The sequence below is a fragment of the Thunnus albacares genome, chromosome 11 (genome assembly GCF_914725855.1).
Source record: "Thunnus albacares chromosome 11, fThuAlb1.1, whole genome shotgun sequence".
Classification (NCBI taxonomy): domain Eukaryota; kingdom Metazoa; phylum Chordata; class Actinopteri; order Scombriformes; family Scombridae; genus Thunnus; species Thunnus albacares.
The window spans coordinates 7,367,672-7,380,455 of NC_058116.1; the positions used below are offsets into that span (position 1 = coordinate 7,367,672).

Below are 12,784 nucleotides of genomic sequence, written 5' to 3' on the forward strand. Positions count from 1 at the left end.
TGTGTGCCTGAAAAAGCAGTGGCTAATTAGTGAATTGGATGTAGGAAGACATTGTTCCAAAGAAAGGGAGTCAGGTATTGGCACAACACCGAAATAATGAACAAGGTCACCTTTGAATGTATATACGCATATGTGTGTTAGTGCATATTGGCAAATGTGACTGGTGTCACACTTTTATGATCATTATAACTATCATCATTATACTAATGATAACATCTGTTGGGGACTTGACAAAGATCCTACTTGGATCGAAACATTGTCTGTTTGATTACATTTTGCAGGAGGATGAGGAGGAAAGCACAGTGAAGGATCTGTCAGCTACTCCTACAGTACAAATATGTGATTTAAATGGTTTACAGATAGGTTGTTATGTGATTTACAGTGCTAAAAGATTTTTCTACCAAAATATTAGAGCTGTCCAATGCAACCCAATGATGTTTTTTTAATCTTTCCAACTGTGTTTAATCTATCATTGGGTGAATTATGCTGTGACAGTTCCATAAAACAAGTATGTAATTGTCACATACTTGCATGATATATTTTTTACGGTAATTGGATCTACCCAACAGGAATAAAACAAACGAGTCCTCCTAACTAAAGGACAAAATATTTTGCATGTTGCCACTGTCCCAAATGACCTTTCAATCAAGGCTGAGCCATGTGTGAGCCCTTTGAGCATGAACTAACATTGAAATACTTAGAGTCTGGGCTAGTTATTAGTAATTAATATTAGTTAGTATATATTTTAATTTTTTGGTATTTTTGATATCACCAGGACACTATCATGTGTGAGTAGCTTCCAAGTGCACTTAACCCTTTTTTATAAATAATTAACATGACCATTTTCTGATGAGCCACCTCTATGATTAAGATTTGGTTATGTTTAGACTCAAAAAGCTTTGGGAAACACTGGGTTCAAATGAAATGGACTGAATCTTTACTAGAAACAACTTAGTTATCCAAACTATCTACATACCAACCTTCTCCCCAAGAGGTTTTGTAGCGGTGAACCCACTTCTGCCTTTGCTGCTAACACAAATAAATTTCAACATCCTTGTCAGGCCAATGTAAACATAGCTTGTTCTCAGTAAAAAAAAAAAAAAAGAAAAAAATGCAGATGAGAAATATGTAAGCATCACTCAATCCCTATCATTTAACCTAAGGTAGAAGGAAGCTGAAGATTTTCACTACAGTTTATTGTCATTACTATTCCATCCAATCCAACACACAGCTCCAGTCTGCTGCTGTTGCATCTGCACATTCACCACCAAGATTTATTCCAAGGCACAAAGCACGTGGAGAGCGCAGCACTGCCAAATTAGGATACTGATAATGATACACTTATATAGATAAACAGAAACAGGAGCCTGGCATAATTATGTTCACAGAGGAAGAGTTGGAGAGGAGTCTGACGGAGGAAAAAAAGCAGAGGGCTGATGGAGAGTCAGTCCAGTCATCAGAATTGGAAGAGTCTACCTTAAAGTTGGCAGTGCACTTTTGCTGGAGGAAAAATGCCATACAGGATGCTTCTAACTGACATTCCCCCATCAAGTGTTAAGCAGGATGCTGTGGGCTAGGCAGGCCTTCTCTACAGGAAGAGTGTGCAGAAGCTCTGATAGTAGCAGCGAAGCTCTCAACACACTTGTTCACCAGCAAAGCGCTTTCACTGTCAGTGCATACGTGCCTGCTGCAGGAAACCATAGGACTGTGTGACCATATGATTAAATGGATTCTGACAGAAGCTTTTCTGTGTCAAACAGTCATTTACAGCACAGAGATAATCTTCATGATGCAAGCACTTGCTATATATAGATACCCCGCTATAACTGGGTCCGTAGCTTACACAGCAACTCCAGAAACCTTAAATTCAAGCCCCAATTCACACCTGTGTTGAGTGGTAAAACTGTATTGACACCACTTTGACTGTGTGTTTATTTCAAACATGTAACAAATAAAAAAATATAAAAACAAAACAAGAATAAGGAATAAATTGAACAGTAAACGTACAGCAAACTCTCATTTAACAAAGTCTCATAAACATAAACAAACAAGATAAATAAATATTCCATGTCCAAAAAGGAGTAGGAAGAAGTATACACCTATATGATCTCCATAACTCAAACAATTAACTCCATATTGATCATATATACAATTCACTGTTCATCCTACCAACCCTTTCTCATCACTATGCCTCTTAAAAATTATTTTTTTGTACATCTTCTTGAATTGATCTATTTTTGGACTTTGTTTGAGTTCTATATCGAAACCAGTCGATAAATTTACCCTGCAAATTGACATACACATCCTCTTCAGAGTGGAATGAACACAATGTTTTTTTAAGTTAAACTTTCCTCTTAAATTATAACGCCCCTCTATGTCTAAGAGCATTTTTTGCATGTTACCTGGAAATAAATTGCTTCTTGCTTTATACATTATTTGTACAGTCTTAAATTCTACCAGTCCATGAATTTCAAAGTATGTGAAAAACAGCATGTTGGTATGTTCACAATGTTCTACATTGTTAACTATCCTTATGGCTCTTTTTTGTCAGTTGTGTAGAGTGTAAGTTGTTTTTGTACGTGTTAGTCCACACCTCTACACAGTAATTCAGACACAGTAAAACAAGTGAACAACACAGAGTGTACAATGCTTTATGATCCAGAATGTGTCTTGTTTCTTCCAGAACTGCAACACTCCTTGCCAGCTTTGCTCGCACATATTTTATATGAGGTTTCCAGCAGATTTTGTGGTCTAATATCACACACAGAAATTTATTTCATATACTCTTTCTATGTTAACATTGTCTATCATCACTTGTACATGAGTGTTTGTTTTACAATTTCCAAACAGCATAATCTTTGCTTTGTTCAAATTTAATGATATTTTGTTATGTCAAACCACATTAAATATTAGTGTCATCTGCAAATAAAACAATAACAGTATTTTTGATGCATGCATATATCATTTATGTACAAAATTAACTATTGCGGGTCTAATATTGACCCCTGAAGGACTCCGCAAGTAATAGCCATGCATGTTGATTTATGCTCACCTATCTTTAAAAATGTTGACTGTTCTTAAAAAGCTTCTCAACCATTTCAGCACAATCCCTCTGATACCATACCTTTACAACTTGTCAAGTAATATATCGTGATCAATGACATTAAAAGTTTTTTTTTTTTTAGATCTATAAATTCTCCATACTTTTTTTATCTATACAATAAGTAATTTCTTCTATTAATTCAATTAGCGCCAAAGATGTTGATCTGTTTGTTTTGAATCCACATTGACTGTCAGTCAGGAAATTAGGCCTCTCCATGAAATTTTCTAACCTTTCAATAAAGAGTTTTTCAAGTATCTTTGGGAATTGTGAAAGTAAAGACCTGTAATTTGACCAGCCTGTAATTTGTAAAGTGTTGTCTATCTCCAGTTTTATATAATGGGATAACTTTTGAAATTTTCATTTTGCTGTGAAATTTACCAGTTTTGAAGGACAAGTTACAAATGTGAGTTCATGGTTTTGCAGTACCATCAATGATGTTCTTGACTATTGTCATATCAGTTTCAGTAGTTATTCAGTCAGTAAGTCAGTAGAACTTTTATTCTTACACTTGCTAACAGTATCAATGATTTCCTTTTCTTCTACAGCTCTCAGAAACATTGAAGCTCCCCATTTCTCTCCCCATAATCATTAACAGCCCTCTTTCTGTTGTTTCTGGGTCATTGATTTCTTCTGCTAATTTTGGTCCAACACTTATTGACACCACAAAATTTATTGACACTATCAACCATATAATCCATATTATTTATGGTCTTAACAAGTTGAAGGTTGAGTAAACTCAAATCCAGTGAAGTCAGAATATTAACTCCCACATACACTAATTGTCTCATGGGTATTAACAGGTTGAGTGTGTATATCAATACACTCTCCAAGCACTCAACAGCTTCAAATGCTGCTCCCTGAATATTACACAAATACCTGCACACAGTGACAGGAAAGCATTACGTGCTCTGCATTTTCTCTATTTTATTGTCATCTGGACTTTCCCTGTTTAACACATAGTTTAACACAACAGTGTAATTAACATGCAGTGTAATCACACATGCAGAAACTTTTTGACAGCAGCGTCATGCCTGACTATAAAAGCTTTGCACACCTGCAGGAGCTTGTTGGCGCTTCAGGCTGGATTTGCATTTTCCTGTGACCTGTGTGTGTGTGTGTGTGTGTGTGTGTGTGTGTGTGTGTGTGGGATTGCGTGTGTCTGAAATCCACACTTTTGCCATCATAATCGCTCTCTGCTCATTCAGAGCTTTCCACAAAACAAGGAATTCAAACGGCTCAAGTGTGTGTGGGCTGAGGTTTTAATTATTTACCCTTGAGACCAAGAGAGGGCCAGTTATTTAGTATTAGTCACTGAGGCGCTTAAATCACCTGAATCCTAGGTTTCCTCTGCTTAGAACAATTAGCGCCAGTGATGGTTCTTTGTAATGGTCCAGGATGCTTAAGAAAATGCTCACAATGCTTGAGCAATAAAGCAAGGCTATTAAGACACTGATATGACTGACAAAATGCCATTACAACATTAAACCAATTACAATAGACTGTCAATCAGCCAAGCAAATGTTAAGAAAAATCCTATACACCGAACCCTCACACACCTAAAGTTACGTCACAGCACTTTTTCAACATCATATTACATGGACAGAGGCATTAATGTGGACAGTTAAATTTGAGGCTGATATTTCAAATTGTATAATTTTACATTTAATGAACTGGACTGCTTGTTGTTCACTCCCTGCTTATGAGCAAAACCACACAGTTACACATACTACACTACACATACTACAAAACATTTCTAACTGAGTTGACTGTCTGAAATGTGTTTAGAATTGAAAAGAAAATGTCATCTTGGCAACTCCCATCATTAATGTTTTTACATGTTTCTTTTATAGCAATTCATTATATTTTATAAGCGGATCATACTGTATCTTTTGTATGTAAGTAGTAACTATAGATGTCAAATAAATTTAAGCACATCATTTCCTTCTGAAATGAAGTGAATTAAAGTGTAAAACTTAATAAAATAAAATACATCCAATTTGTATTTAATTACAGTATTTGTGCCCAAGACTTAGCTTATCAGTACTCTTATTTGCTGCAGTGTATTTTGTAGTTTGTGTGTATTGTATTCACATCATTAATGTATGATTGTTTTTTAAGCTGCTTTGCTGTGAAAAAAAATAATAATTTCCTTCTGTGGGACAATAAAGACATGAGATGAACTGGTGAAGCTCCTCAATGGCAAAGAAGCAACTGGTGACGAACAGTAATGTGTATTGCTGGAGGCACATGCCTACACCTTCCTCTAGCTGAACAGGGGAAATTAGGAGAAGTAAGGACCACAATACAGAGGAACTGGAAATTCCAATTTAGAGAAAAAAATATTATATTGAAATAGTTTTCATTCAGGGATAATAATAATTACAGAGTCCTACCAATGGTTTCACACTATCCCAGTGAACTAAAGGTGGCTGTAATGTGCAAAGAAACACAGCAGTGCTCCAGCAAAGGCAGTGAAGAAGAAGAATGCAAGCTCATAAACATGAATATAAGCAATTCAAGAATTTAAAGTACATTTTGAAGATCAGCTTTGCAAATTTTTTATGAGAAAGGAAATATATTTTACACACTTTTGTTAGATTTCAAGGATACACACAATGTATTTTGGTGAGTAAAACTCAGTGTACTAACTCCACAGGGCCCCTTTAACCACTAAGTTTTGCTTAGTATAGTTTTCCTCTGTCTGAAGGCATCAGAGGGAAGGGGCAAAGGTCAACAGGCCAAAGACATAGTTCAAGAAAGTTGCCAGTATTGTTTTAGAGAACAAACTGCATGGGGCATAGTCGTCCCAAGGGGTTGTTGACTGAGCTTCATCTTTATCCATAAAAGGACTGCTGCTGATCCCTTGTCAAGACTTGACAACACACACACATACTTAAAACGCACACACACATGCTATTCCTGCCTCTTGTCCCAAACTATCATCATCTCTTGCCCCCGTTATCACAACTCAGTGTTTCCACTTAGTCCTTTTTTAAAATTTGATCTCTTCTGTGATAGTTTTTTCCATCTCAAGAGAATGAATCACCTCGGTTCTCGCCTCTGTTTTCACAGCTTGCCAGGCCAGCAAACCCTGATCGCTGTCAGATCTTCCTCAGCATCGTTAGTCATACTGAAGTTTTATCATGCGTATTTGCCTTCAGCAGGTGTACATTGTCAAGGTTACAGGAATAAGAAATACAAACGAAATGTGTGCGCTGTGTTGTGAGCCACTGTGGCTGACACCTGCAGCACAGTGAGCAGATCCTATGCTAGGAAATGCACCGTAGCTGACACTCAAACTATCTGAGAACATTGTGGATTGATCTGTGATTAGCCCTGCTGCAGGCTAGGCTCACATAGGGCCCTGGCTTTCTGTTCTCTAACCTACTGGGGATGTAGCCTCACAAATACCAGGAGTATTTATGGAAGGCCTGGGTGTCATGGCAACTGGGGGATTGTGTGTAAAACGTAGAGGGGAATGGAAAGGCCAAGCTATACACAACAAGCGATTGCACTGTATTTAAAGGGGATTGCCAACCATTTGAAAAGAATAGTTGTACATTCTCCTTCTCTGGCCTGTGATGGGCCAGTGTTGTGAATATAAAATGTCAATATGTGTCAACAACATGAAAAGGTTAACAGAGCCTGAAATCACAGATCCAAGTCATCCTCTGCAACAGCACACATTAAAGACTAAAGAAAGTCAGTCTTAAGGTTCTTTATCTTTGGCAAAAAAACTTATTCCACACTGTATGACTCTGTATCACATGTACAGTATGTTCCGTATCTGTACGTGAGGGAAACTTTTGAATTTTATTAAATCATAAATAAATGATGAAATATGTTGAAAGCAACCACCGCCTTTATTTTTAGCAAATCTAGGCTGCCATAAACAGTTTATCATTCAGTCATAAATTATGAGATATTTTGTTTCCACTCAGTTTTTCCACGACCATATGTCATCTACCACCAATCAGGCAAAATGACATGATGTGAGAAGCAAACTCTTAGTAGCAGGCTTTTCCTGTTCTCTTCAGAGCTGTAAGGAAGTTTCTGTTAATGCAAACACTTTAGGTTGCTGCTTCACCCATGAGAGTGAATACCAACACCTTCGTGCATAAAAGAGGCTCTACTTAATGATATAGAAGATTTTCTACACTTTCAGCAAATCTGTTGTAAATTTGGGCACCTCTTTAAAACTATTACACTCTGAACTAGTAAAAAGTCAAACCAATAAATCCAGCACAAATATTCCGACCCAGACAGGCATATCAGTACTGCAGGCCTGGTGTTTACATTATGTTCAATTAGGGAGTGTAAGCCTGTCCACAGTCTACTGAATGTCCTTTAGTCACATTTCCTATTGGCCTGTTAAGCCCAAAAACAAAACAAAGCAAAAACAGGCGAGTGTGTAAGCATGTGATGCATGTGAAAAACAGAGTGAAGGAATGCCTGTGAGCAGAGCTGCTACTGAGCTGAAAGCTTTAAAAAATCATCAAACAGCTCAATCCAGTAACATATAATACTAATTCTACTTAACATAGTAACATGGAATTACAAGCAAGCAGCAGTTTGTCATGTTACTGGTTAATAACGTCAAACAGGATTACTTTTGTTACTTAATTTTTTTGTTTATTTAGCAGAAGTGGATATTATGAATTACTTCACTGATTCATATCATTTTGTTTAGGTGTTCAAAAATTATAATCATTTTGTTGATCTTTCATCATGTTTAGACTAAGCAGTCGCATCACTATTCAAGTGAAAACTATGGTATTAAAGCATAATCTGTAAGATTTTCATGAAATCAAACATTGTTTTTGATATTATTTATACTACTTTCTGCAACAGCCATTCAATAGATTTGGATTCAGTAATTACCTCTCTGTGTAATTGTTTTTATTATTAGTGGCAGAGTCCATCATTCCCCAGCTGGGTTCAGATTGCCTACCTAAGCACGATGTATGCATAACGGTCTCTGTTTAGTGTTCACTCTCTTTACAGTGAATCAGAGCTATATTTTATTACTGCTAATGCAAACTGAACATTTCCTTCAGGCTGCTGCTTCACATTAAGTGCATTCAACTGATGAAGCAAGGGGTGGCTTTTTTTGTGAAGCACCAACAGGAAAGCAATGTATTTGTTACCATAGTTAGCACTGATCACAAACATTCATAAAAAATGTGTCTTCAAAACAAGACTAGCATTCTATTTTCTGCATTTTTCAGAAGTGGCTCAAAAAAAAGAAGCAGCCACCACAAGCTGTTACATGAAGAGGTGACAGGCACCTCTAACTCTTCAGCAAGGTCACCAACTTTACTGTGCCCTCCTATTATGCATAAAAGTACTCGCACTTTGCACAGCATGAAATCAGATTGTCAATCAGACTTCTTTATTAAAAACAAGGTCAGTTTATTTGGCTGCACTGTAAACAGATTGTACAACAGTTGCTTGTCTGTTGTATTTCTGACAAAGTAGCTGATCCAGGAGTCCTTGTTGTAGTATCAAACACATCAGGTCAAATTATCTATGTGACTCAAAATCACAAATCAAAATCACAAATTTGCCACAAAGGGCTTTGTAATCTGTACGGCACATAATATCCTCGATCCTTAGATGCCATTTTTTGCGTCTTTTGCATGCACAAATTCATTATTTTAAATGGAGATGCGTGACAAGCACACTCAAAACAAAAAGTGGAACCATTGCAAGACACATTCGTTGCACTTGTTTTTTCAGGCACACCCACAGTGCACTTACATGGAAAAATCTCAGCTTTTTTGAATGCAGCAAGCGCACCACAGGTGATGTGAAAAGAATGAACCAATCAGCTCCACAGGACTTAATTCACCCTTTCCATCCAAGGACGTCAAAACATCCGGTTGAAAGCTCAGCCAACGCTGGTTGCCAACCACCATTCAAAACCAAAAAGTTAAAACCGGTTTTGGTTGCTTAGTAACAGCAGACGCAACAGTAGCGCAACCTCCCAAGCACCTTGGATAAAAGGATGAAAGCAGGACGGCTGGCGTTTTCCATGCGCTTTTGGACGCAATATCTGAACAGCCCCTTAGGGCCTCATTACGTCAAGGATTTTAAGCTCAGTGTGTCTCTCGGTCAAACTGTACAAATCTAGGCCTATAAAGTTACTTTTAAAAGATCATTTTAACTGCAATCACGTGTAACAACACAGCTATTGTATTATAATTGTCTGTGGGTTTTGCAGTATTTTAGCAAAGTAAGAAAAATACTGTATATCACGGGTGAACAACATCAGTGCTTTCCGTCACCCGTGAGGGGAGCTGTGATGCTAAAAGCTCAGTAACAATAATGACTCAGAACACTCACTTCAGCTTGAGGATTTGACGTAAAAGATTCCTGTAGTCAATCTAGGTTTCAGTGATTTATAGTGTCTTTTTTAGCTTTGGCCTCCGTGTAAACGTGGTAATAAGTTTAAAACGTATTAAATGTGTCATATACATCTAGCTTGTTCTGTTTTTTCAGGTCAGTGCGGAAATGAATGGAATCACTTTGAGTGGGTCTGTACATGCTCTCGTCCTAATCACACAGATCCATGTTCAGACAGGCGATTGTTCACCTCCTAATCCATATGATGAATTACTGTCTGAGGGCAACATCATCAGGAGGCTTTCACCACCGTCCTCACAGACCTCCACTGACCCAGCAGCTGGCCTCTCACAGAGACTGTTAACACGATTTCAACATGACTAACACAGCATACATACACATGAAACTGTCACACGCACACACGTATATTGTAAACACAGGCGCTTATATGCTGTCTTGGGGCTCAGAACGTGAGCAGCATAACAGAGCTGCGAAATGATCCTCTTCCCCTCAACCTCTTTCCATCCTCTATCCTTACACTCTCTCTTCCTCCTCCCTATTCAGATTCTCCCTCTTCTCGAGTGTTTCTGCCTCTCTGCTGAATATCTTCTCCTCATTCTGTCAGCGCTGCCCTCTCTGCTCGTTCTCACAGATGACGCTTGGGCAGAGAATCCCTAATGTTTATCACCGATCAAGTGGATACTGTCAAGGAATGAATAACCATCGCATTTGGTGATTGCTTGATGAGATGTAATTAGGCGTGCCGACTGGAGATTAATCACGGGAAGTCAGCCGTCTCATGCTAAAGCATCGCTCTCAAGGAGTCAGCCTAGGAATAAAAGGGAGTGACATTAAGACGTGCAACATATACTCAAAAACCAATACCGTTTAATTAGAGGCCTTTTATATAAAGTGATAGCACTGAATTATAGTTTATAATTTAAATTAAATATGTCAGCCTCTTTGTATATTGCTTCTCCCTCTCAGCACTGAGGACAGCACTGTATGAAAACAATATTCTAAAGCACACACTACATTTTTAGTTAATTTAAGATACATCCTGGGTGAATATGAGTAAATATACAAGGGATGAATGTGTAAAATACTAAAACATCTTTTGGCAACAAGAGTTAATCATCATGCCCTTGACTTGCTACTGCCTGACCCATGTTACCCTACTGGTGAAATATGTTTTCAGGTCATATGTTTTCTTGAAGTGTGTTGTCTGCAGCTGCTTCCTGAAATAAAATGAGTCTGAGGCGTTTTGTTTTTAATCATCTCCACCCAAACAGTCATCACGTCCCCTGTCATTCACTCTGTTGTTCTAATGTCCTCAACTACAAGAGAAGTTGTGATGCCATTTATCACAAAACCTTACCAGAAAGCCTCATCAGCATCACAGGTTCAGATACAGTTCATTTAAAAAAAAAAAAAAAGTTGGGAATCAGTAAAGATTATGTCACATTTGGGCACAAAAGCTGTAATCGGCATACAATGGAAACAAAATTGGGCTCGGTGGCAAAGGTCCAGAAAAGAAAAGGGAATTCTGCATGAAACAGGAACGGAAATATGGTGAAACAAAAACATTTCAGTGCTGAGAATGTGCTAAAAATAGAGAGAAAGATGAAACAACAAAGACAGATCAGAGGACACTGATAAAAAAAAGAAAAACTGCATGATCATCGACATGGAAGGAAAAGAAGGAGACAGGAATGGGAGAAGGGGACAGCAGGAATAATCACAGAGAAAATCTTTCCTACCTCTGACCATCGCTACTCCCACTATAGTCCATGTAACATCCCTGTTTAGTTCTTCAGTGAAGACCCAACCAGTCTGCCGGTCAGTCAGCCAGTGGGCTCCCGGACGTGGATTTGTGGCTGAGCTGGACTGGTGTCTGGTTTTCTAGCGTCTGCTTCCCAGTAAGCAGGCAGCAGGCAGCAGCCGAGTCCTCCTCTCTGTTCACACAAACACTCGGTTACATGCAGCACGACAGCAGAGGCACAGGAGCCTCGGCAGGGACAGCAGCAACATCCCTCCCATCCACCCTGAATTAATTAAGCCTTTTTTCTCCCTCTGCTGCCCTCCCTCTCTCTCTGTCTCTCTTCTCTCTCTCACTCAGTCTCTGTGATTCCCATGTGCGCATGGTTAATGCTCTCTCTTTCTCTCTCTCTCTCTCTCTCTCTCTCTCTCTGTGTGTGTGTGTGTGTGTTTCTGCTTCCCCCTGTGTTCAGTTTCCTCTCTCTCTCTCTCTCTGCTTTCTGTTTCACTAATCAACAGCTGTAAATAGGTCTTCTTTTCCTCCCCCAGTCCAACTTCTGTAGGGTTAAATCTGCCTTTCCTCTCTTTTATTTTCTTCTGCAGTGAAAAACAAGTCAGTGAACAGGAAAAAAAAGTAAGTATTATAAATTATACAAAAGTATTATGCATTTTTATTTTTGCCTTGTAGGTTTTAAGTGTTTTGCAGAGAAAAATATCTGGGAGACACTTCAACACTCGTGAATCGAGACGCAATGATTTATTGAGAATTGTTTTTTTCTTTTGTCTTTTTACAAAAGAAGACAAGACATTAAAGCACAACGGGTGCAGTACAATTTAAATACGCAAAGAACTAACAAAAATAAATTAGAAAAAGAAATGTCGTTTTTTAAAAGAATTTAAAAGAATAAATAAAAATGCCTTTCTCTACAGGCACACCTGTCAAATATTATTATACCTCATTTTGAGACTCAGTTATAGTTGGGCCTTAGCATCCCATGCAAACTTCACACAAAAGGCCGAGTTAAAATGGCTCATACACATTCACAGTAACATATTCAATGAAGGGTCTCCACATTTCGTTAAAGGTATTTTTGTTGGAATGCATCGGACAAGTCAGGAAGTCCAGTACAACATGTGCCATTATTATCATCCCAACCAGAGATTGTGGGAGCCTTTAAAGTAATGTATTTTTCCTTGCACAGACTGTCAAGACATTAAACAACTGTCTATAATGAACATTACTGATGTGCATGCAAGGAGCACATTGGACCAAATTCAAGCTCGGTTCCCAACATGTTCTGGATTTCACACAGGAGGTTTTCCCAGTATTTTTGTGGCTTGGGACAGGACAACTGAGAAAAGGTTTTGCACAAATCCACACTCCACGGCCCTTATGGTCCAAAGCTGAAGCATTTCTTGGCTCATCCTCAACACATCCTCATAAAAAAAACGACAATATAGGTCTAAAATTCAGGCTGTAGTAATGCACTCCAACTTTCCAAAATCGTTACAAAACATTGTTAAGAAATAATTATGTTTTATGGTGTGACAACGGTCTGGTTAGGTTTAGGCACAAAA

The 12,784-nt window shown here is 38.2% G+C and overlaps 1 protein-coding gene across 1 annotated transcript in view; it reads right to left on the minus strand.

The window, feature by feature from the left end:
* LOC122992315 (diacylglycerol kinase beta) overlaps positions 1-11,538 on the minus strand; it is a 108,563-nt gene extending 97,025 nt beyond the window's left edge. Inside the window, exon 1 of the mRNA XM_044366078.1 lies at positions 11,209-11,538. The gene's annotated coding sequence lies outside the window, so the exon portion shown is untranslated. The remainder of the gene's footprint in view (positions 1-11,208) is intronic.
* Positions 11,539-12,784: the final 1,246 nt, after the last annotated feature.